General features: G+C 42.2%; 1 protein-coding gene and 1 non-coding gene across 2 annotated transcripts in view; both read left to right on the top strand.

Moving 5' to 3' along the window:
- Positions 1 to 24,401, top strand: part of LOC114669508 (presenilins-associated rhomboid-like protein, mitochondrial) — a 1,019,231-nt gene that overhangs the window by 238,843 nt on the left and 755,987 nt on the right. The window lies entirely within an intron of this gene.
- Positions 11,203 to 11,285, top strand: trnal-uaa (transfer RNA leucine (anticodon UAA)). The gene has a single exon. It is a non-coding gene; the product is annotated as a tRNA-Leu (tRNA).

Raw genomic sequence — 24,401 nt, 5'->3', positions numbered from 1 at the left:
GGTCTATGAACTTAATTTAAACTTTAGGTTTACATGGTGCTTTCTTTCCTTAGTACCTGCACTCATGAATATGTCTGTATGTGTCAGTCGGTCAAATCCACGTGCTTCGCACCGGAAGTATCGCTTTAAAATTTTTATTAAGAAGAAAAGAAAACCTTTTTAAATTGAGGGAAAATATACCAATAACAGTTTGTTAAGGATCTGTTTTTTTGTGAAGCTGCCTTCACTCGAGTGATCACTTCGACCTGACTTGGTGGCCAACTATAAGCATTACCTGGTAGGTAACCACCCATACAATCAGATTGTGAATCAGACGACGAATGCCGTGAATGTAATTACCCTGATCTACATGTTGTCAAATAAACGAACCACACGCCATGGCGCGGAATGTAATTACCCCGATCTACATGTTGTCAAATAAACGAACCACACGCCGTGGCACAATTTTAGGGGCTTTGCCTGTAGCGCTGACGTCCGAGGTTCGATTCCCGTAAGGGAGTGAAGTGAGTGGCTGGTTACCTACCAGGTAACGCTTATGGTTGTCCAGCAAGTGACGTAACATCAGCCACGGTGCCTTCAGTTGTGAGAAACAGATCACAGAATGATTGAAAATAGTTTACTGTCAAATAATGCAAAGAGTACACGACACGTCTTTCCCCCTTATTCTTGGCTCATCAGGCGTACACACTCACTGCACTCACTTACGGTAATCGAACCTCGGACGTCAGCACTAGAGGGGCTTCGCAGCGGTGAAGTATTGCTTTTAAATTTTAATTAAGAACAAAAGAAAACCTTTTTAAATTAAGTCTTAAAAAGAGGTGTAAAGATATTGACAATAAGCTACGCAAACCCACCAAGAAATGCAATCGTTTAAATCAAGGCGCGAGTCGAAAAACACCATCCCATCCCATATTAGTTAACGATTAACACATTTCTACTGTATATGTATTGTAAGCATACAATACAACTGATAATATGTTGCGCTTATTTATCTGGTGTACCGACATTTTTGCACGTTTAACGTCTGAAATCTAACGTGGTTTGTGCCCTTCAGAATGAAAATAGTTTGCATTTACCTTTTTAGTAAAAGGCGAGCTTTTAAGCCTGAGAAATCACCCCATAAATGCACACGTTTAATTGCACATGTTAATATGTATGCTTACACAGTATTAAAAGACAGTGAACAACGTCATTTAGCTTTGTTCCCGCGTTTGATAAAAGGCGAACTTTTAAGCCTGAGAAATCACCCCGTAAATGCACACGTTTAATTGCACATGTGTTAATATGTATGCTTACACAGTATTAACCCTTTAACCGCCAACTCCCTAAATATTCCCCACGCCAGGCGAAATCTGAACAATTTTTGTTTTTTTACTTTTTTACATTTTTTTTACATTTTTTACATTTATTCAAGCAGTATTGACCACTAAATGTTGTGCAAGTTGCCAGTGTATACACGAAATCTATAAATGTAACCTGAATTCTCAGCTAAGCAAAACATCTTGATACCAAACCGTGCCCTTTTCAATGGTAGATACTGTCGAAACTGTAAGCGGCCCTTCCACGACAATAAACTTTCATCAACTGCAACTGACGGTCCTGGCATGTAGGGCAACTGAAATGCTTCAAATAAATGATCAATCAAAGGACGTAGCTTGAACAAGTGGTCGCGGTTTGGATCTTTCTTATCTGGCTCGTTTCTGTTGTCATTCAAATGAAAGAATTTCAGCAGCAAAGAGAATCGGTTACGTGTCATGACAGCTGCAAAAATAGGTGTTGCATACATAGGATCTGTGGACCAGTACATCTCAATATCTGGTTTTCTGATTATTCCCATCAACATCAAAATCCCAATGAATTTTTTCATTTCGTTTTCATCAGTGTCAAACCAAGCACTAACACGGGAATGTGGAGGTAAATTGGGATTTTTCTCAATAAACTGTGCTGCATACAGATTTGTCTGATGAACAAAATGTCTAATCAAATCAGGTGACACAAACAGCTCATAAAACTGCTCAGCAGTGTAATTGTTTACATCAACAATAAAGCCACACGTTCCCTCAAACGAATGCAGAAAAGGTAGTTCACCACGGGCAGCAGCCCAGCTGAGATGCTGGGGATACACCCACTCAGCGCCGTCATCCGATGCGTCTTCATTCACAGTATCATGCAGCGCACGTTGCTGCTCATCACTGTCACTAAAATCTTCTTCAGAACTGCTACAATCATGATCAGAACTGTCCAAAATCGCCTGCAAAGCCTCACTTGAAGTCAGTTTACGTTTCGCCATATTCACAGCTGTTACATGCGAATCACGTCACATGACCGGCCAAAACAACCACAGACTTGTCGAAATACAACGTAGTAATAATACCCACGCCAAACCGTCAGTTATACTACTTGCCAGGCATTCATATAACCACAGGCAAATGTGCCGGATAATTCCGGCAGTATGGCGTTAGCATTAAAACAACGGTGCCGGATATATCCGGCAGAGGGCGGTGAAGGGGTTAAAAGACACTCAAAAATTAACGTCATTTACCTTCGTTCCCGCGTTTGACTCGTGCTGTAAATGTCTTCCTTGTTTTTAGTTCACGTGATTACGTAGGAGGCGTGATGACGCGATACGTCACTCCGCCTCCTCCATTAGAGTATATGGACAAAAAACATGCTCCAGTTATGACCATTACGTGTAGAATTTCGAAATGAAACCTGCCTAACTTTTGTAAGTAAGCTGTAAGGAATGAGCCTGCCAAATTTCAGCCTTCCACCTACACGGGAAGTTCGAGAATTAGTGATGAGTCAGTCAGTCAGTCAGTCAGTCAGTGAGTCAGTGAGGGCTTTGCCTTTTATTAATATGTATAGATTCGCTAATGAATGTGTATCTTAAAGTTCGCAAACAGTTTGCCTCTGGCATGGAATCACTGAATAAGTATTTATAGGGAAGAGTCTTTACAAGGCGTTAAAGGACCATCCCCACATTCTTCATGTTGTCTGGCCAACTTTCATGTATCTGGGAAGAGGACAAACGAAAACTGAAAGACATCATTTATATAGAATTATATTACTTTCTTGTAGTTTCACGCTGGCTTAAATGGATGCATTTTGAGATCCCCGAAAGTGCATCGATCAGTTAAACATAGTGTAGTCGGCACCACAGGAAACAGATTAAGGAATCGTGCTTCTGGCGGTTCAACTGAAGTCAAAAGCCGCTGGTAAGATTACTCCGTTTGGCCCCTTTCCAAATCTTGTCTCAATCTGACTACTGTAAAAAGGAGGCCCCTGTCCCGTGTAGACACACAGCAAAAGAAGAATCCAAGGGAGGCATCTCCAATGCCGAGGTCAATTGGCAAGTGCTTCAAGGGAAACGTCGCCTTGGTCTTAGAGTCGTCTTGCGAATTAAGCTGGCATAAATTTGACAAATGCACAAGTGGCAACATTCCCGCCTTCTGAAAACCTAATCAGTCACTCGGATTGACAAAGGGTCTATTCTAGACCTTATCCTTTTCCCATTTGTCACTCTGGCAGCCCGGTTTGCAGCACAATCTGTCAGAGAAAGTCAGCTTTCTGAAAAGAATTAAGGTTCACTTTAGCAGGAGTCGGACCCGAGGCAGGGCGAACCCGCAAGCCATAAGGACTTTACACCTGTCTTCATTAAAGTCCGCTTTGCGGGGTAAAATACTGCTGAAGTACAGCCACCTGCTCAAAACAACGTCACAGAGACCATTTTAGCGAACCATCGAAATCACATTTTATCTTTCAGTTAGCCCGGATTCCTCTAGTAAAATCTGCTCCTGTCTGTCTTGTTTTCACAAATTGTGAAAAATTAAATGATGGCAAGACTTTTTCTTTTTAAGTATGCAGGGGAACTTTATTTATCACAACTCTTACATCCACGGCATCCATGCTCTAATTTAACTCCTAACACAAAAAACATTGATGTCCCTTTTTCTGGTACCTTCCTGATGACATAGGTGCCTAAACCATGCCTGATAATAATAATACATTTCAATGACATATAAATATTACATCCCCTTCCTTAAAATAATGATAGAACACAATCAACGTAACATTCTCCTATAACTTCAGCATATATTATCGAATACTGCAACCTACAAATACCAATGTTTTAATAATTGCTTGTCAATATAAATAACAATACAAAGGAACATGTGGCAATGCAAAACAGAATCTCGGTATCTTATGGACAAATACTCATTATATAATGTCAAACAAATTCCAAAAACACATGAACATTTTTATTTTTAAATATGCCAGCAATCCACCTATACTCTTTACAACTCACAGATCTAGGACTTTTCGTGGTTTGACTTCTCGTCCAGACATAGTGCGATATGAGGGTAAATGTGATCCTGAACTAGGCAATGATTCAGTGGCGCAAGTATCAGGTAACGGTGGTGTGTTTTCAGGTGTGCAAGCTTCTGGTGAGACTGGTGTATTTACATGTGTGGATTTTAATTGTGTGTCACATTGTTCATCTGGTTCTGTGTCTGCAATGTTGACGTTATTTGAACTAAGCTTTTCCTTATTACTCCAGATGTGCCTGCGGTTGCGGTGATACACCTGTCCATCTGAAGTGCGGAGGATATAAGATCGATCAGTTCCAGCTGGTTGGATGACAGCCGCTGGTTTCCAATGTCCCTGTTCTTGGAGTCTGACGATTGCTTCAGCATCAAGTGGTGGCAATGGCTTGGATGATCTGTCGTATTAAACCTTTTGGTGATGTTGTCTTTGGCTCCTTCTTATGAATTCTTCCTTATGGCTAACAACTTGTGGTTGTAATTGCTTGCTTGTTGTTGGCAGAATTGAGTGAAGTCGTCAGCTTATCAACAACTGTGCTGGGGACTTAAAATTGTCCACTGGCGTTTTGCGATATTCAAGCAAACTGAGATATGGGTCTTTTCAATCTGAATAAGCTTTGTTCAAAAGTGTTTTGGCTGTCTGCACTGTTCTTTTAGCAAGACCATTACTCTGTGGGTAGTGTGGACTTGAAGTGATGTGTGTGAATTCCCACGACTTGGCAAATGATTCGAACTCCTTTGATGTGTATTGGGGTCCATTGTCTGATATTAATGTCTCTACAATGCCATGTCTAGCGAAGGCAGCTTTCAGCTTGCGTATCACAGTTGCTGATGTGATGGTGTGAAGTGTGTCTAACAGTTATGAGGTAGTTTCCACTGTTCCAAGTGAATATGTCTGTACCTACAACTTGCCATGGCCTGTCTGGGATGCAGTGAGGTATCATGGGATCTTTGATATTCGATGGATTTGACACTTTGCTACAATTGCCTCTATTTGCTTTGACATTCCAGGCCAGAACATTACATCACGTGCTCTGTCTTTCCATTTTTCACATGCCCGTGTGACTTGCATGGATCTTCATTAGCATTTGTTCTCTAAGACTTGTAGGAATGACTATTTTTTCTCCCTTAAAGACAATTCCATTGATTTCGGACAACTCATCTCGGTAATTGCAGAACTGCAAGATTCTCTGGGGGCACTTTCTCCTCTCCTCAGGCCATCCATTGTGAATAGCTGTTCTCAGAGCACTAAGATGTTCATCTTTCTCAGTTTCAACTTGTATCTCCTTTAATCTGGTGTCACTCACTGGTAAGCTGTTGAAAACTGTGTGAAAGTGCACATCCATCCCTTCACTGAGGTTGCTGTCATGGGAGGTAATAGACTGTCTTGAGAGTGTGTCGGCAACAGGAATGTCTTTTCCTGGTCGGTGAACAATGTGGAAGTCATATCTCTGCAGTTGAAGGATCATTCTCTGCAGCCTTGGTGGGGCTGAGGCTAATGGTTTTCTTAAGATTGACTCCAACGGCTTGTGGTCTGATTCCACACAAACTCAATGACCATATGCATATTGGTGAAAACGCTTGAACCCAAAGAGAATTGCATACATTTCTTTTTCAATCTGGGCATAATTTATCTCACTGTCTGTGAGTGACTTGGAAGCATAGCTGATGGGTCTGCCTTCTTGTAGCAGTACAGCACCAAGCCCAAATTTTGATGCATCTACTTGCAAGTAGAGTTCTTTCTCAGGATTGAAATAGGCAAGAACTGGTCCTGGTTTTCTAGTAATGATGTCTTTCATTTTCTGAAATGCTGCATCATGCTGCTTATCCCATAAAAACTCGCTTGACTGCTTCAAGAGATGACAGATTAGGTGCAAACTTGGCGAGGTAATTTGCCATGCCTAGCACTGTCTCCAGTTCTGCCCAATTCTTTGGTTGCTTCATCATCTTGATAGCAGAGATTTTCACTGGGTCTGGTTTGATGCTTGGTTTGAGAGGCGATGACCAAAGTAGCTGACCTCACTGGCTCCAATGCTGAGTTTCTCAGCATTGAGACGGACTCCTTTCTCCCGTGAACGTTGTAGCATGGCACGGAGGTTCTGGTCATGCTCTTCGCGGGTTGCGTCATATATGAGGATGTCGTCCACGATGGCAACCACTCCGTTGAGGCCTTGATATGTCTCATTTATTTTCCTCTGCAATTCATCCTGGGCAGAGATGAGGCCAAACGGTAAGTGCAGGAAACGATAGCGCAGGAAACGATAGCGTCCAAATGGGGTGTTAAATGTTGTCAGCTGAGAAGATTCTTCCGTGAGCTTTATAGCCCAGTATCCCGAATGGGCATCTACTATGCTGAAGTAGCGTGCTCTTGTCAGCTGTGGCGTGATGTCCTCTATTGTTGGCAGAGGGTAGTGGGGCCGTTTAATAGCTTTGTTCAAGTCTCTAGGGACAAGACAAACTCTGAGCTTGCCTGTTCTTGGTTTTTCAACGACCACCAATGCATTCACCCATGCAGTTGGTTCTGTCACCTTGCAAATAATTCCTGATTTCTCCATATTCAGCCGCTCTTGCTTTAGTCGACTTCACAAGGCAAGGGGAATCCTTCTTGGTGGGTACACTACTGGAACTGCTGCGGGGTCAAGGTGAATACTACAATCCCCAGGGAACAGACCAATGCCCTTAAAAACGTCAGCAAACTCTTCTTTTATGGACTGTATGTCAGCTGCTGAGGTCACTGATAGGACTAGCTTAATCAAATCTAAATCTAGACATGCCTTTAGCCCTAACACTGGAGGTGCCTGTGTCTCTATAACATAGAAATCCAAAACCATATTGCGCTCCTTGTATTTACAATGCAGCGTACATGTACCTCTTACTATAAGCTGCTCTCCTCCATACCCTGTCAGCTTGCGCACAGTGGGCTGTAGTTTGCATTTTATCAGTAGACTATTGTACTCACTCACAGGAATTACATTAACTTGTGCACCAGTGTCTAATTTAAATTTAAGTTTTACACCTTGCTTTCCTATTGCTATATCTGCAAAGGGCTTGTTCAGCTTCAGATGGTTGTTCCTTTCTTACTGCATCAATAAACAGCTTGTCTTCCTCTTTATGTGAGACAGCACACACTGCATGCACGGGTTTACCTTTTCCAGTCCTGCAAACTTTAGCGAAGTGGTTCAATTTACCACATTTTTTACACTGTCTTCCTTTAGGTGGACTTTGACTTATTCCACCGTGTGCTTTGCTTCCGCAGTAGCTGCACTTCTAAATATGCTTGTATGCATCACTCGCTTCATATTCTTTTGCTGCCATCTCAATTGTGTAATGCGTTTTTTGTGCAGCGCTCTTTGGAGCTCTTGCTTGTTGTCTGCGTACTGCGTTCACAGTTAGTTCACGTGAGCCGCTCAGAGTGCCTGCATCGAAGATTCTCAGCTGTGCTTGCGCTATCTTGTGCGATCTTATGATGTCCACGTCTTTATTTAATGTTAGCTCAGACCTGGCACTTAAAAGTTTCTTTTGCACTTTCGCTGAGTTTGTACCAAACACTATTCTATCCCTGACCATCTCATCTTCGTTTGCATATGCACAGTCCTTTACCAGCAATTTTAAATCCGTTACAAAGTGATCAAACGTCTCATTTATCCCCTGCGTCTTCTCATTAAACTTGTTACTCACGAAAATCGTATTCGTCTTAGGCATGACATATGCATCAAAGCGGTCATAATAAGTTTACAGTACCTTGGCTTCCTCCTGGGAGAAAGTCCATGTGTTGAAAATGTCTCTTCCTTTTCCCCCAGTCCACAGGAGCAGGTAGCTGCATTTCTCACTCTCGTCTTTGCCTTTTAGCAGGCCAGAAAACATCAGTTCCACGAGCTGTCGGAAATTTTTCCATTCTCCCGGCAGGTTAGGAGAATCCCAGTCAATTCCTGGTGAGGGAACTCCAGCAAAATCCATGACTGTCCTCTATTCTGACACCATGTCATATTTTCACAAATTGTGAAAAATGAAATGATGGCGAGACTTTTTATTTAAGTATGCAGGAGAACTTTATTTATCACAACTCTTACATCCACTGCATCCATGCTCTAATTTAACTCTAACACAGAAAACATCGAGGTCCCTTTTTCTGGTACCTTCCTGATGACATACAGTTAGGTCCATAAACATTTGGACAGAGACAGCTTTTTTCTAATTTTGGTTCTGTACATTACCACAATGAATTTTAAATGAAACAACTCAGATGCAGTTGAAGTGCAGACTTTCAGCTTTAATTCAGTGGGGTGAACAAAACACTTGCATAAAAATGTGAGGGAACTTAAGAAATTTTTTAACACAATCCCTTCATTTCAGGGGCTCAAAAGTAATTGGACAATTGACTCAAAGGCTATTTCATGGGCAGGTGTGGGCAGTCCGTCGTTATGTCATTATCAATTAAGCAGATAAAAGGCCTGGAGTTGATTTGAGGTGTGGTGCTTGCAAGATGGAAGATTTTGCTGTGAACAGACAACATGCGGTCAAAGGAGCTCTCCATGCAGGTGAAAGAAGCCATCCTTAAGCTGCGAAAACAGAAAAAACCCATCTGAGAAATTGCTACAATATTACGAGTGGCAAAATCTCCAGTTTGGTAATGCTGAGAAAGAAAGCAAGCACTGGTGAACTCAGCAACGCAAAAAGATCTGGACGTCCACGGAAGACAACAGTGGTGGATGATCACAGAATCATTTCCATGGTGAAGAGAAACCCCTTCACAACAGCCAGCCAAGTGAACAACACTCTCCAGGGGGTAGGCGTATCGATATCTAAGTCTACCACAAAGAGAAGACTGCATGAAAGTAAATACAAAGGGTGCACTGCAAGGTGCAAGCCACTCATAAGCCTCAAGAATAGAAAGGCTAGATTGGAATTTGCTAAAGAACATCTAAAAAAGCCAGCACAGTTCTGGAAACACATTCTTTGGACAGATGAAACCAAGATCAACCTCTACCAGAATGATGGCAAGAAAAAAGTATGGAGAAGGCGTGGAACAGCTCATTATCCAAAGCATACCACATCATCTGTAAAACACGGTGGAGGCAGTGTGATGGCTTGGGCGTGCATGACTGCCAGTGGCACTGGGACACTAGTGTTTATTGATGATGTGACACAGGACAGAAGCAGCCGAATGAATTCTGAGTTGTTCAGAGACATACTGTCTGCTCAAATCCAGCTAAATGCAGTCAAATTGATCGGGCGACATTTCATGATACAGATGGACAATGACCCAAAATATACAGCCAAAGCAACCCAGGAGTTTATTAAAGGAAAGAAGTGGAAAATTCTTGAATGGCCAAGTCAGTCACCTGAACTTAACCCAATTGAGCATGCATTTCACTTGTTGAAGACTAAACTTCAGACAGAAAGGCCCACAAACAAACAGCAACTGAAAGCCGCTGCAGTAAAGGCCTGGCAGAGCGTTAAAAAGGAGGAAACCCAGCATTTGGTGATGTCCATGAGTTCAAGACTTCAGGCTGTCATTGCCAGCAAAAGGTTTTCAACCAAGTATTAGAAATGAACATTTTATTTCCAGTTATTTAATTTGTCCAATTACTTTTGAGCCCCTGAAATGAAGGGATTGTGTTAAAAACATGTTTTAGTTGCCTCACATTTTTATGCAATCGTTTTGTACACCCCACTGAATTAAAGATGAAAGTCTGCACTTCAACAGCATCTGAGTTGTTTCATTTAAAATTCATTGGGGTAATGTACAGAACCAAAATTAGAAAAAAGTTGTCTCTGCCTAAATCATGCCTGATAATAATAATACATTTCAATGACATATAAATACTGTATTACACTGTCCAGCTGTTAAATAATGAGCATTGGCTTATCTCTTGTCGATGAAAGAGCTTTCTGCTTGTTATCAAGCTGAAACCTTCTCTGCAAGTTTTCCAGCCACTCGTCTAAAAACAGTGGAAACCCTCTCACACGGTAACTGCAGGATTTGGATGTTTTATTCAGGAACCCGGCAGGGTTCAGTAAATGTTTTCTCTCATGAACAGAATAAATTCACAAGGCAGATTTGCTCATTTCAAATTGCGACAACAGAGAGCCCCTTTACCATAAGACCTCAAACCACCCGTCGTTTTATTTAAAGGAATGTGTGAAGCCCTACATATCTGAACTTCTTCCTTGAAACCCATTTGAAGATCTCTCCACATTTTTATGGAAATGAACAGGACTCGGAAAATAATTTTAGTGGAATGATCTTCAGAGGGTACCCTGTAATTACATCTGGTCCTCTTTGTCATTGCCATGGTCCTTAGTCAGCCTTGGCAGAGTGGTTTCCACACACAACAGTGACATGGAATTCACTTTTCTTCTCCAAGAACAGCCAGACAAATTTAGATTAAGCTGTTTGAGGTTAAGGAGAAGTCAAACCTGCAAAAACAATGTTGAACATTTTCAGGAATGACGTTGTCACAGGATAACCTCACCTTGCTGCCTTTCACTAGCTGGCCGGAAGGAAACTAGTTTGCCAAAACACTAAGAGTGTGCCATGATTAGCTATCCCGACTCCTCAACGGGAATCACTTCAAATCTAAACAAATACTCTCCGTGAATCAGCCAAGTTTTTCAGTGCAACGAGAGCTTTACTCGGAATGGTTAGGTGTCACTTCAGGAAGCAGGATCGATATAGGATTTCAAGATGTAAACATTTGAAGCATGGGAACAAAGTGAAAGAAGCGAGACGTTTCCCCTGAAGTGGGAGTCGCCCATTCTGGCCTCCCGCGCCGGAAAGGAAGATGAGGCTCCACCTCTTTTTCAAGGAGCTGAAAGAATGAGCGCTGTTTTCACAGAGTGGCGAACACAAACATTGATTAAACCGCCACTTTCTCCCAGCAGAATGGCCGAGTGGTTAAGGCGTTGGACTTAAGATCCAATGGGCAAATGCCCACGTGGGTTCAATCCCCACTTCTGGTAGCTTGTTGTTCAGTGCACCCATTCACTCTGTGTTAGGGCACAGCTATCACCTTTAGAAAGTTAAGCGAAATGCTTTCCCAATGTGGATCCTTACCTCAGCTGAAAATACATACGTAAAAGTACTTCAGATCAGTGTTCTTCAAACAATTCCACAAGCCCCTGGTGCTTTATAGCGCTTTTGTTCTGGTAGAACCACACTGGGAGTTTTGCTACCTTTATTGACATGGGAATGTAAAAGCAGAGAAGGACAGAAGTGAAATTTACTCAATGCCTACCCTTAACCCTCAGTTTACATGCTCGTCCTAACAGAAAAGTGGGTGGACAAGGGCAAACATACAGCAGTTCGGCCTTGTAGCTCACTGGCAGAGCATTGGTCTCGTAAACCAGGGGTTGTAAGTTCAACCCTCACCAAGGCCTTTTTAGCGCCCACACTTGAACTTTTTGGTAAAGGATGGCATATTTAACCGATTCAGCCCATGCATTCATTTGATTGGTTGAGGCTAAAATCTTTCCTGTAGTCGCCGAATCCTTGTTCAGACAGAAGAGATTTTCTAGGCACACGGATTAATGGAGGCATTTCGTTTACAATGATCATCAATACATTATTGAACAAATTCGCTAATGAACGTGTATCTTAAAGTTCGGAAACAGTTTGCCACTAGAATAAGTATTTATAGGGAAGAGTCTTTCCCACATTCTTCATGATGTCAGGCCAACTTTCATGCTTTCGGTGGTTCAACAGAAGTCAAGAGCCGCTGGTAAGATTACTCCATTTGGCCCCTTTCCAAATCTTGTCTCAATCTGACTACTGTAAAATGGAGAAGGGTCTGGTTGCAGCCTGCAATCCCTATGACATTAGACACGGAACGCCCTTCATATCATGGAATGCCCCCAACACCAGTCACGGTACACCCGCTGATGACAGTTTCAATACGTCATCATTGTTTTTGTCGGAGTTCAAAGGAATGGTGGACTTTGAATAAATCTTTCTGAAAGCTTTTTGAGGAAAGAAGAAGAAAGAGTTTGAGTTGGAAATCAAGATGGCAGTGAGTCTGTTGCAAGTTTTACTAATATTAGATAATATTATACTTTACTGCTAGGGTGCGAATTATACCACAGTGTAATAAAGATGTTGAATCAACTTTCAGGTTCCATGCAGTACTAAGCGCTCTAAGAAAGTTTTAAAAGTTAAACAACAAACAAGTCGGTTTGTGTAGCTAATTGTTACAGGACTGTTCGGCATACTCGATTCTGAATAGTATATCAACGGATTCAGCAGTCAATAATTTTTTATAACAATTGGTATGATATGTAATTGACCGTTGTTGAGTATAATTAACCATAGCTAAGTGTAACGGATTGTAATTAAATATAAGTGACCGTGATTAAGTACTTATAATTGCCAGAATATCATTCACCATTTGTCCTGCATATCACATACATGCTAGTTAATCAGAAGCAAAACCTATCAGTAACCTGATATTTTAAATAGCAAAATATATTTCAGAAAGACAATACAGAGAGATTGAGCCAATATAAAGTAATGTTCCACAGAAAGCTTCTTGTTTGCATAAGTTTCTAAGGCAAACACAGTTAATAGTGGATATACTGGTTTTTCAATTATAGTAATGTTGCTAGTCAGAAGTTTGAATATACTTAGGTCACTTTAGATGATCCTTTTCATAGTTCTGTATATATATATTTACAGTACATAACTGAAAATTTTAATAAGTAACTACAAACAAAGGGCAAGTGTGAATGCAATATTCAATTACCTCCAGTTCAAGAAAGTTCAAATTAGATTGTAGGTAATAATGGGGAAAAGAACAGCTAGGACAGAATCATGTTGTTATTATTATTATTTTTTTATAAAGTTCTTTCAATGATAGTACAGTTTGTTTGAACTGTTAAAACAATATTAAATGTTTCATGCCCAGCTCTCCTGCATTCTTCAAAAATACTGCTTTGGAAGTTTTTTTCAATTGAAATAAAGTGAAATGATTGTTCTCGTGCATGTTTGTCAGTTTTAAGAACTTTATATCTGTTTTATATTCACCAGAGACACATAAGTATATTGAAGACCACAGAGGAACCTACAGTTGTGTTTGGTGCTCAGGAGTATGCTTGTCTGTTTTGCTATAAAAGAACAGATTACGCAGGCATCATCAGCCACTTACAGAGCCACAATAGGACAGTAGTTGTTCATGGAGGTATGTGAAGCTCTCTAGGATATATCTTGTAACTTGTAAAATTTGATTAATTGACACTTTTAATACAATTTAATGGAGCTAGATATTCCCCCTTAACTACATGTTTTTATTTGACAAAATAGTATACTGTGTACTTTTTCACCTTTTGAAAAGCTAGCTTTGAATAATTTTAGATTAATTAATTCATGACTGTGTATTAACAATTTTCTCTTTAAAATATTTAGTAGAATATGACAAAGGTCATAGTACAAATACTTTAATTTTTCAGAATGTAAGTGTGGAATTACATTACCTATAATTGACAGGCAACATATAGTATATTTTCATAAATTTTTAAAAGCATCATTGACTGAATCTTTAATTAGTTTGATCTTGTTTAAAAGAATAATAGGACAGGATTTGCAAGTTTTAACTTTATTAAATATAACAGTAACAGTAGTTCATAAAGATCAGTTCCTCAGGCACTTGTCAGAGTGTGGCAAAGGTCCTAAAGTGCTCTCTCTGCCCTCTATGCCCATGGCACCGGGGGACACCCAGCCTCTGCCCTCTGTGCCCATGGCACCCGTCTCTGTCCAGCCTCTTCCCTCCGTGCCAACAGCACCAGTCGCTACCCAGTCTCTGCCCTCTGTGCCCATGGCACTGTTCGTGCCCATTCTCTGTCCTCCATGCCCACTGCACTAATCACCACCCAGTCTCTGCCCTCTGTGCCCATGGCATCGGTCGCTGCCCAGCCTCTGCCCTCTGAATTCCATAAAGTGGTCCAAGATAAGATCAGAAAGGTACCTACTGAGGTATGTGCTCCACCTGACTTTCATAACCTTCCCAAGCACCTAATACTACATTGTGTAGCCTCTGTCCATGAATTGTTCCACTGACTGATCCTGTCCTAATTTCCTCAAAAGCCAACATTGTTACCTTCTGTGGCACAGTTGAAGGTAAATCTTGCACACCTTTTTGAATAGAGATGCATTTGATCAATGAAGTGCCATTTTTTTTTATATAATTTGACATAGTACTTGTTAATTATGTTCCTAGGCACTGATGTAACACCATTTGTAACTATTTGATTCTCTAACTGATGTTTTATCTCCTTTTAATCATATACTTAATCAAACAAAGACAATGATATTTCAGATTCAGGTGATGGAAGGGTGGCTTTGAGAAACACTGATTAGACTTTTTTTTTTCCCCTTACAGGTGTAACCACATATTGCGAACAATATTACTAGGAACTGAAGATGGCGCCGACTGGTGTGGCTGGCCGTCTGCTCATCTCTCTAGTCTATGTTTTAACTTTGTTTTTATGTTTTAGTTTATCCCAACGGCCACTGTCCTATGATCGTGAGTCTTTACTAAACATATTTTCTGGCTTGCTTTCCTCTCAATTTTCATCTCCTGGTTGGATTTTTTGTGAACCTCCACCTTTGTTTCATTCATCTCCTGACTTCTTCACCTGGACGCCAGTGTTCACCAGCGTCAGTGAGTTAAATGCCCCTCGGAGATGCAAACGTACCCGCCGCCATCGTGGGAAAAGAGCCGGAATTGCTGTTAAACAACACCGATTCAAATCCCAGAGCTTTGATTCCCGATGCCTGCGAGTCGTCTATGACCCATCTTCTCCTGCTCAGGACTCCATCCCTGGTTCATGGGCGCTGGACACTGGATTTAATTTCTCCATTTTCAAGACAGCATCACTTTTCCTCGGCCTGCAATTGAGTAGTAAATACTGCTAATCTTTGCACGCTCACCCGTGCTCATCCTGCAACAAGCTCTTCTACCTCTATCAAGGCTGCTCTCTTGAACGTGAGATCAGTGTCTAATAAAACTTTTATTCTGCAGGACTTTGGGGGGTGGGGGGTGGGGGTGTGGTTGGGGCATTGCCACTATTTTAAAAAGTATGTACTTGTGTCCGAGCCTTACAGCCTTACAAAGGGTCCGTTTAGGAGCTTTGAACTTCAACTTTTCGAACTGTGCAGCTCTCCTTCTCTGCTGTTTGCTGTGGTTTATAGACCTCCTGTAATTAATGATACTTTCATCTCTGAATTCTCTGATAGCTTGGCTGATATCACCCTCTCTCATGATAAAGTTTTTATTGTTGGTGATTTCAGCATTCACATTTGTTGTCAATCGAAACCTTTGGTCAATGACTTTTTATCACTTTTGAACTCATTTGATTTTATACAGCATATTAATACGCCAACTCACTCTCTCGGTCACACCCTCGATCTCGTTCTTACTCGTAATATTTCAGTGAATAATATTGATTTATGTGATGTTTCTTTTACTGGTCATTTTTCTATAATGATGGATCTGAATATTACTGTCGATGTCCCTACTAATAGCTGTCCCCCACGCTGCTCGCGCTTTTTAAATTCTTCTATTATATCTGATTTTAAAACCATTTTCTCTAGTCTTTATGTGCATGACCAAAATAATGGTAGCGATGATTCTGTCGAAAAATGTAATTCTTCTTGTAAAACAGTATTAGACTCAATTGCTCCGCTCAAAACACGCTGTAATAAGGGTAGACCTGCGCCCTGGCTAAATGAAAATACACGATCACTGCGCGGCGCCTGTCGAACTGCTGAACGGCGTTGGAAAAAAGATGGACTGATTGTCTCTAAACAGATTTTTAGGACTTCTCTTTTCAATTTCCAGCCTGAAGTTAAGATAACAAAACAAAACTTCTTTGCTGATTTAGTATCCCGTGACTCAAAGAATCCTAAGGTCTTATTTAATTCAATTAATGCGGCCATTCACCCCCACTCTGCGATGGGATCAAATAGCATTGTTCATTCATGTGACCAGTTTCTATCATTCTTTGTCAGCAAAATCGATACTATCCGCCGTGGCATTGTTCAAATGGGCTATGAACTTTCTACTGTTAATCATGATATTGTCTTAGAATCCTTTGATCTAGTCTAACTTTCACAGCTAAAAAGAACTATTGACACCCTTAAACCAGCCCCCAGTCCTCTGGATATTGTACCACCACGTCTCTTAGTGGAAGCCTTTGATGTGTTGGGCCCACCCTTATTAGACATTATCAATGATTCTATTAGTTCGGAAGTTGTGCCCTCATTTTTTAAACATGCTGCAGTCCGTCCCCGTCTAAAAAAGGCAGAATTATATCCTGGAGTTTTAGCCAATTTTCGTCCAATTTCCCAACTGCCATTTGCGGCTAAAATTCTAGAAAGAATTATTCATAATCAATTGGTTGATCACCTTAACTCCAATAATTTATTAGAGATCTACCAATCTGGCTTTAGGCGTTATCATGGTGTTGAAACGGCACACCTGAAAGTGTTCAACGACATCTCTCTTATTACTGACTCAGGTGATGCGGCAGTCCTTCTCCTCCTTGACCTGTCCGCTGCCTTTGACACTATTGACCATGAGATATTGCTGTTGCAGCTTGAACATCTTGTTGGGCTTGAAGGGGCTGCTGTTAACTGTTTCAGGTCATATTTAACTGGTAGACACTTTTCAGTCACTTTTAATTCCTCTTCTTCATCTACTGCTCCTCTTAAATATGGTGTTCCTCAGGGATCCATTTTAGGTCCTATTTTATTCTCTATATACCTTCACCCTATTGGAGCGATTTTTAGGAAATTTAACATTTCTTTTCACTGCTATGCTGATGATACTCAGGTGTATATTCCTGTCTGCAACTCTACAACAAATCAACTCCACAACTGTCTGTCTGAACTAAAATCCTGGATGGCTAATAATTTTCTTGATCTAAATCAAAATAAAACGGAGGTGCTTATAGTGGGTCCATCAGCTAAAGCCCAAATTGGTCTTGGACTTCTCGACTCTTTCTCTGTCTTTTCCAAACCTCAAGTCTGCAATCTTGGTGTTACCTTTGATAGTAACCTCTCTTTTGAGAAACAAGTAAATTCTGTAGTCAAGAGTTGCTTTTTCCAACTTTGTCTATTAGGTAAGATAAAGCCTTTTTTATCTTCTAGGGATATTGAGATAGCTACTCATGCTTTTATTTTTTCTCGTCTCGATTACTGCAACTCACTGTATTCTGGGATTAGCAAATCCTTGATACGTAGGTTACAGTTGGTCCAAAATGCTGCCGCTCGCTTTCTGGTTGGGGCAAGAAATTATGACTCTGTTTCTTCTATTTTAGCTTCTTTACACTGGCTGCGTGTCAGTTTCCAAATTGATTTTAAAATCTTGCTGCTACTTTTTAAATCTTTACATGGGCTTGTTCCTGCCTATTTATCTGAACTGTGTGTTTTACATCAGCCATCCAGAGTGCTTAGATCTTCTGGTCAGCTGTCTCTGGTTGTCCCTCGTACCAAGTGTAAAACCAAGGGGGACAGGGCTTTTGCAGCTGCTGCTCCTCGCCTGTGGAACTCTTTACCTCATCATATAAAGGAGTCGTCTACAATTGAACTGTTCAAAACAAGACTAAAGACTCATTTCTATTCACTTGCATTCCGTGACCTTCAGTAATACTGATGGTTTCCTCTTTGTGATTATATAACATTACTTCTATTTTTTATGTATATAACATTACTTCTATTTCTTATGTACTTTATTTTATGTTCATATATTTTATTTCTATTTATATTTTATGTTAATTTGTTTTGTTTTTCTTTTATTTTATTATTGTAAAGCACTTTGGCCACAACATTACTATGTTGTTTTAAATGTGCTATATAAATAAATTGACATTGACATTGACATTGACTGTGTGGCCAGGTCTATAGATTTCAGGAATGGAGTGGAGGTCTTCATAACTTTAATGACCACATCATTCTCAGCATTCATTTATGTCTGTTCTTAAGGAACTCGCTCCGGGTTAAGAGTTAACATACATACATATATGAGAGTTGTTATGTTGTGTTTCATCTGTTTATGGCTGAATGTACACCATAGGTTGGGAAATACGGTTCCTATATTTTAACACTTCTGAACTTTTTCCACTAGTGTTTTGTATTAATGTCATGTTGTTCATATAATATAATGATGAACATTCCAGTCTGTTTTGCAGAATATCAATAAAATCAATCTGAACATAGGGTACAATTGGATATAAGTGTGCATTAGATTAGATTACACTTTATTTGGTGTGTGTGCATGTGTTTAACTATATGTAAATATATATAGCATTTAATACTGTGTGTGAATGAAGCCCAAATCAGTTGCCAAAAGGAAGTAATTTGAAGATCTATGTCTGTGTGTGTGTGTTATGTTTTGTTGTTTTATTTTTTTTCTCCTCTACAACATCTAGTATGTCAGGCATTGGTGAAAAAAGTTGATCTTATAAATGCAAGCTGTATTTTCAATCGTTTTTTGCATCAGCTTATTTCAGGAGATATATTCCCTATTATTTACTTAAAAAGTATATTTGGCTTTTCTTAAATGTAATAAACTGTTATACTGCTGAATAATTCTTTGTTTTTATAATAAGGTTAAATTTAGCTACATTCAAAGAAGGTTAGATAAACTGACTCTTAACACTAAAATATATCAACAGTTTCTGTGTACACTTTGTTATTTAATTATGTGGTTGGCATTATGGTTTGTTTTTGTACTTTTTCATTTAGAATCACACTTCCATTGGAAATGCTATAGATATCCTTGAACTGACTGCAAACCAAAAGTTTCCCAAGCGAGACTGTCTTTTGCATGGATACCTCCATTTTGAGGCGCTCTCAGCACATGAGTATAATTATTCTTGCATATGTTGTGGATTTCATCCTCCAGTGGTAGTGATGGACCTTCACAAGAAAGGAGTTTTTAGTATGCCCGGTGGGAAGATGACAAGTGTGAAACTGTGGTGTACTTCTTAGTTTCTTAGCGTTTATTATTTTTAATTTTGTCCTGATTTTCTGCAGCTAGTGAAATAGAAGAAACCCCAACGGATTATGATGGCAAAGTAAATGTGTGAAGATTTTTGGGAGTCAGTGGACATTGAAATGATAAGTCATGGCTTTGTTAAGAGTAATCATTACGTTTTGTCTTCTTTAGCTTTTAACCATTACATAAGATATATACGGGCGGCACGGTGGCGCAGTGGGTAGCGCTGCTGCCTCGCAGTTGGGAGACCTGGGGACCCGGGTTCGCTTCCCGGGTCCTCCCTGCATGGAGTTTGCATGTTCTCCCCGTGTATGCGTGGGTTTCCTCCGGGTGCTCCGGTTTCCTCCCACAGTCCAAAGACATGCTGGTTAGGTGGATTGGCGATTCTAAATTGGCCTTGGTGTGTGGGTGCGTTTGTGTGTGTCCTGCGGTGGGTTGGCACCCTGCCCAGGGTTGGTTCCTGCCTTGTGCGCTGGGATTGGCTCCAGCGGACCCCCGTGACCCTGTATTTGGATTCAGTGGGTTGGAAAATGGATGGATGGATAAAATATATACACACTGAATTTTATATTCCATTTCATGAAAGTCTCATTTATTCTCATTAAGGTAACTGTCAGAATCCATTTGTTGTAAAACCAAACTACCATAATTGGGCACCATGGATTGGTACTCATACAAGAAAATCTAGCACCGTGCTCAACACTGAATTTGCTAAAGTACCTCAAGTTCAGAAACCTGAAGAGGTTTCTGATATATTTGTCACTGAGTACAGATTATGTGGCGAGTTCACAAACTTAAAGGTATCTAATAGGGCATCTGTCTGTAATGTTTCATGTATACCTTTTTACCTGATCATCAAAGTAGTACCACCCAAACTCACATTTTTTTTAAAGTTTGAGTCTGTGTTAGATGTTGTGTTAATTAGCATAACTTCTAATAAGACTTTTATCACCAATAATTGCTAGACTAATATAAATATAGGTAATCTCGGTACAAGTTCCCAGTTGTACAAGTTCCAGGTCCTCCCTGCGTGGAGTTTGCATGTTCTCTCCGTGTCTGCGTGGGTTTCCTCCGGGCGCTCCGGTTTCCTCCCACAGTCCAAAGACATGCAAGTTAGGTGGATTGGTGATTCTAAATTGGCCCTAGTGTGTGTTTGTGTGTGTCCTGTGGTGGGTTGGCACCCGGCCTGGGATTGGTTCCAGCCTTGTGTCCTGTGTTGGCTGGGATTGGCTCCAGCAGACCCCTGTGTTTGGATTCAGCGGGTTGGAAAATGTAGGGATGGATAACATTTTATTAACATTTCTATTGCAATATGTTTGGGTGAATGGTTTCAGCAGTTTTTAAAGCATGCTTACTAAACTGGGAACAATTAAATTACATATTATTTGAAATGATGAATTTGGCCTTCACAAGTGACAATGCTGTAGTAATTGGACTCTTTGTCTTTCAGGGTCTCACTTCAGTACAATTCTTGTAGATGTGCAGATTGAATTGAAATGGGTCTTACAGCAATGTATTAGTAAATAAAAATGTGTGTTTTCATAAAAAACTCTTCATTGATCCAAAACATCTTGACTGCTTGTGACTGGCTGGCTGCCAACAAAGACCGATTTGTTGGGACAGTACTCCGGCCAAGAATTCTGGAAATGGACAAGGATGAAGTTACGTACACAATTGAAAAATTAGAACAAAGGGAAGATGATGAAGATACTGAAGAAGTCATGTCCACCTTGTTATTTACTTTTGAATACATGAAGGACATTAACTTTTTTCTTGATGAGATACAGGGTAAAAAAAATATTCCCATCAGTTGTTGCTGTTCGACAAATTAGATTTTTGTGTTTTATTTTTATTTTTTTCAGCCTTCAAAATTTCCAAGGAACCACATGTGGCAGAAAGCCTACATTGATGTCATTTTGTTCAGTGGATTTGATCAGTGATTCACTGTAAAGAAAAGTGGGGATGGACTGGCTTTCTGACCTGGTTCAATAGTTCCTTGTCTACTGAAATGACCAATGTAATGGATGGAGGACACGGATGGATGTCCTAACTGGGATTGTGTGCTTTATTTCATATAAATAAATTCATATTTGAAACTGGATCTTATGTGTGTGTGTGTGGTTGTGTCAAGGGTTTGGGTGCTAAAATGCCCCCCACAGGTTACACTCCCCTATGTGGTAGTTATAACAATGATCTTTGTGTTTTGATACATCACTTTAATTTTCAAGACCTAGACTGTTTGCCCCCTTCTCAAACCGCCACCTTATCGTGGTGGAGGGGTTTGCATGTCCCAATGATCCTAGGAGCTCTGTTGTCCGGGGCTTTATGCCCCTGGTAGGGTCACCCAAGGCAAACTGGTCCTAGGTGAGGGATGAGAGAAAGTGCGGTTCAAAAGACCTTCTATGATGAATAAAAAATTTGGATGGCATTTTCCCTCGCCCGGACGCGGGTCACCGGGGCCCCCCTCTAGAGCTAGGGCTGGAGGTGGGGCTCGATGGCGAGCGCTTGGTGGCCGGGCTTGCACCCATGGGGCTCGGCCGGGCACAGCCCGAAGAGGCGACATGGATCCCTCTTCCCATGGGCTCACCACCTATGGGAGGGGCCAAGGAGGTCGGGTGCAGTGTGAGTTGGCTGTGGCCGAAGGCGGGGACCATGACGGTCCAATCCTCGGCTACAGAAGCTGGCTCTTGGGACGCGGAATGTCAACTCTCTGAAGGGGAAGGAGCCTGAGCTAGTGCTCGAGGTTGAGAGGTTCTGGCAAGATATAGTCGAGCTCACCTCGATGCACAGCTTGGACTCTGGAACCAATTTCCTTGAGAGGGGCTGGACTCTCTACCACTCTGGAGTTGCCCCCGGTGAGAGGCTCCGAGCATGTGTGGGCATACTTATTGCCCCCAAACTTGGAGCCTGTACATTGGGGTTTACCCCGGTGGATGAGAGGGTAGCCTCCCTTCGCCTTCGGATGGGGTGACAGATCCTAACTGTTGTTTGTGCGTATGCACCGAACAGCAGTTCGGAGTACCCACCCTTTTTGGAGTCCCTGGAGGGGGTGCTAGAGGGCATACCTTCTGGGGACTTCCTCGTACTGCTGGGAGACTTCAATGCTCATGTGGGTAATGACAATGAGACCTGGAAGGGCATGATTTGGAGGAATGGCCCCCCCGATCTGAACCCAAGTGGTGTTTTGTTATTAGACTTCTGTGCTCGTCATGGATTGTCCTTAACGAACACCATGTTCAAGCATAGGGGTGTTCATATGTGCACTTGGCACCAGGACACCCTAGGCTTCAGTTTGATGATCGACTTTGTGGTCGTGTCGTCGGACTTGCGGCCACATGTCTTGGACACTCGGGTGAAGACAGGAGCGGAGCTGTCAACTGATCACCACCTGGTGGTGAGTTGGCTTCGATGGTGGGTGAGGATGCCGGTCAGGCCTGGTAGGCCCAAACGTGTTGTGAGGGTCTGCTGGAAACATCTGGCAGAGCCCCCTGTCAGAAACAGCTTCAAATCCCACCTCCGGCAGAACTTTGACCACGTCCCGAGGGAGGTGGGGCACATTGAGTCCGAATGGGCCATGTTCCGTGCCTCTATTGTTGTTGCTGACCGGAGCTGTGGCCGTAAGGTGGTCGATGCCTGTCATGGCGGCAATCCCCAAACCCGTTGATGGACACCAGCGGTGAAGGATGCTGTGAAGCTGAAGAAGGAGTTCTACCGGTCTCTTTTGTCCTGTGGGACTCTGGAAGCAGCTAATAGGTACCGGCAGGCCAAGCGGAATGCTGCTTCAGTGGTTGCTGAGGCAAAAACTCGGGCATGGGAGGAGTTTGGGGAAGCCATGGAGAACGACTTTCAGACGGCTTCGAGGAGATTCTGTTTCACCGTCCGGCGTCTCAGGAGGGGGAAGCAGTGCAGTGTCAACACTGTATATGGTGGGGATGGTGCGCTGCTGACCTCGACTCGGGACGTTGTGGGTCGGTGGGGGGAGTACTTCGAAGACCTCCTCAATCCCACTAACATGCCTTCCAATGAGGAAGAAGATCCTGGGGACTCGGAGGTGGGCTCCCCCATCTCTAGGACTGAGGTCACCGAGGTGGTCAAAAAACTCATTGGTGGCAGGGCCCCGGGGGTGGATGAGATACGCCTGGAGTTCCTCAAGGCTCTGGATGTTGTAGGGCTGTCTTGGTTGTCACGTCTCTGCAACATCGCATGGATATTAGGGACAGTGCCTCTGGATTGGCAGACTGGGGTGGTGGTCCCCCTCTTTAAGAAGGGGGACCGGAGGGTGTGTTCCAACTACAGAGGGATCACAATCCTCAGCATCCCTGGAAAAGTCTATTCGGAGGTTCTGGAGCGGAGTGTCCGTCGGATAGTCGAACCTCGGATTCAGGAGGAACAGTGCGGTTTTCGTCCTGGTCGCAAAACAGTGGACCAGCTCTACACCCTTAGCAGAGTCCTGGAGGGTGCATGGGAGTTCGCCCCAACCAGTCTACACGTGTTTTGTGGACTTGGAAAAGGTGTTCGACCGTGTCCCTTGGGGAATCCTGTGGGGGTGCTCTGGGAGTATGGAGTACCGGACCCCCTGATAAGGGCTGTTCGGTCCTTGTACAACCGGTGTTAGAGCTTGGTCCGCATTGCCGGCAGTAAGTCGAACCTGTTTCCTGTGAGAGCTGGACTCCGCCAGGGCTGCCCTTTGTCACCGATTCTGTTCATGACTTTTATGGACAGAATTTCTAGGTGCAGCTAGGGTGTTGAGGGGGTCCGGTTGGTGGACTCAGGATTGGGTCACTGCTTTTTGCAGATGATGTTGTCCTGTTTGCTTCATCAGGCCATGATCTTCAGATCATCTCTCTGGATGAGTTGTGAAGCGAGTGTGTGAGTGTGAAGCGGCTGGGATGGGAATCAGCACCTCCAAATCCGAGACCATGGTCCTCAGCCGGAAAAGGGTGGAGTGCCTTCTCAGGGTTGGGAGCGAGATCCTGCCTCAAGTGGAGGAGTTCAAGTATCTCGGGGTCTTGTTAACGAGTGAGGGAAGAATGGAGCGGGAGATCGACAGGCGGATCGGTGTGGCATCCGCAGTAATGCGAGCTCTGCA

The sequence above is a fragment of the Erpetoichthys calabaricus genome, chromosome 2 (assembly GCF_900747795.2).
Source record: "Erpetoichthys calabaricus chromosome 2, fErpCal1.3, whole genome shotgun sequence".
Lineage (NCBI taxonomy): Eukaryota > Metazoa > Chordata > Cladistia > Polypteriformes > Polypteridae > Erpetoichthys > Erpetoichthys calabaricus.
This window is presented reverse-complemented; position numbering and strand designations above follow the sequence as displayed.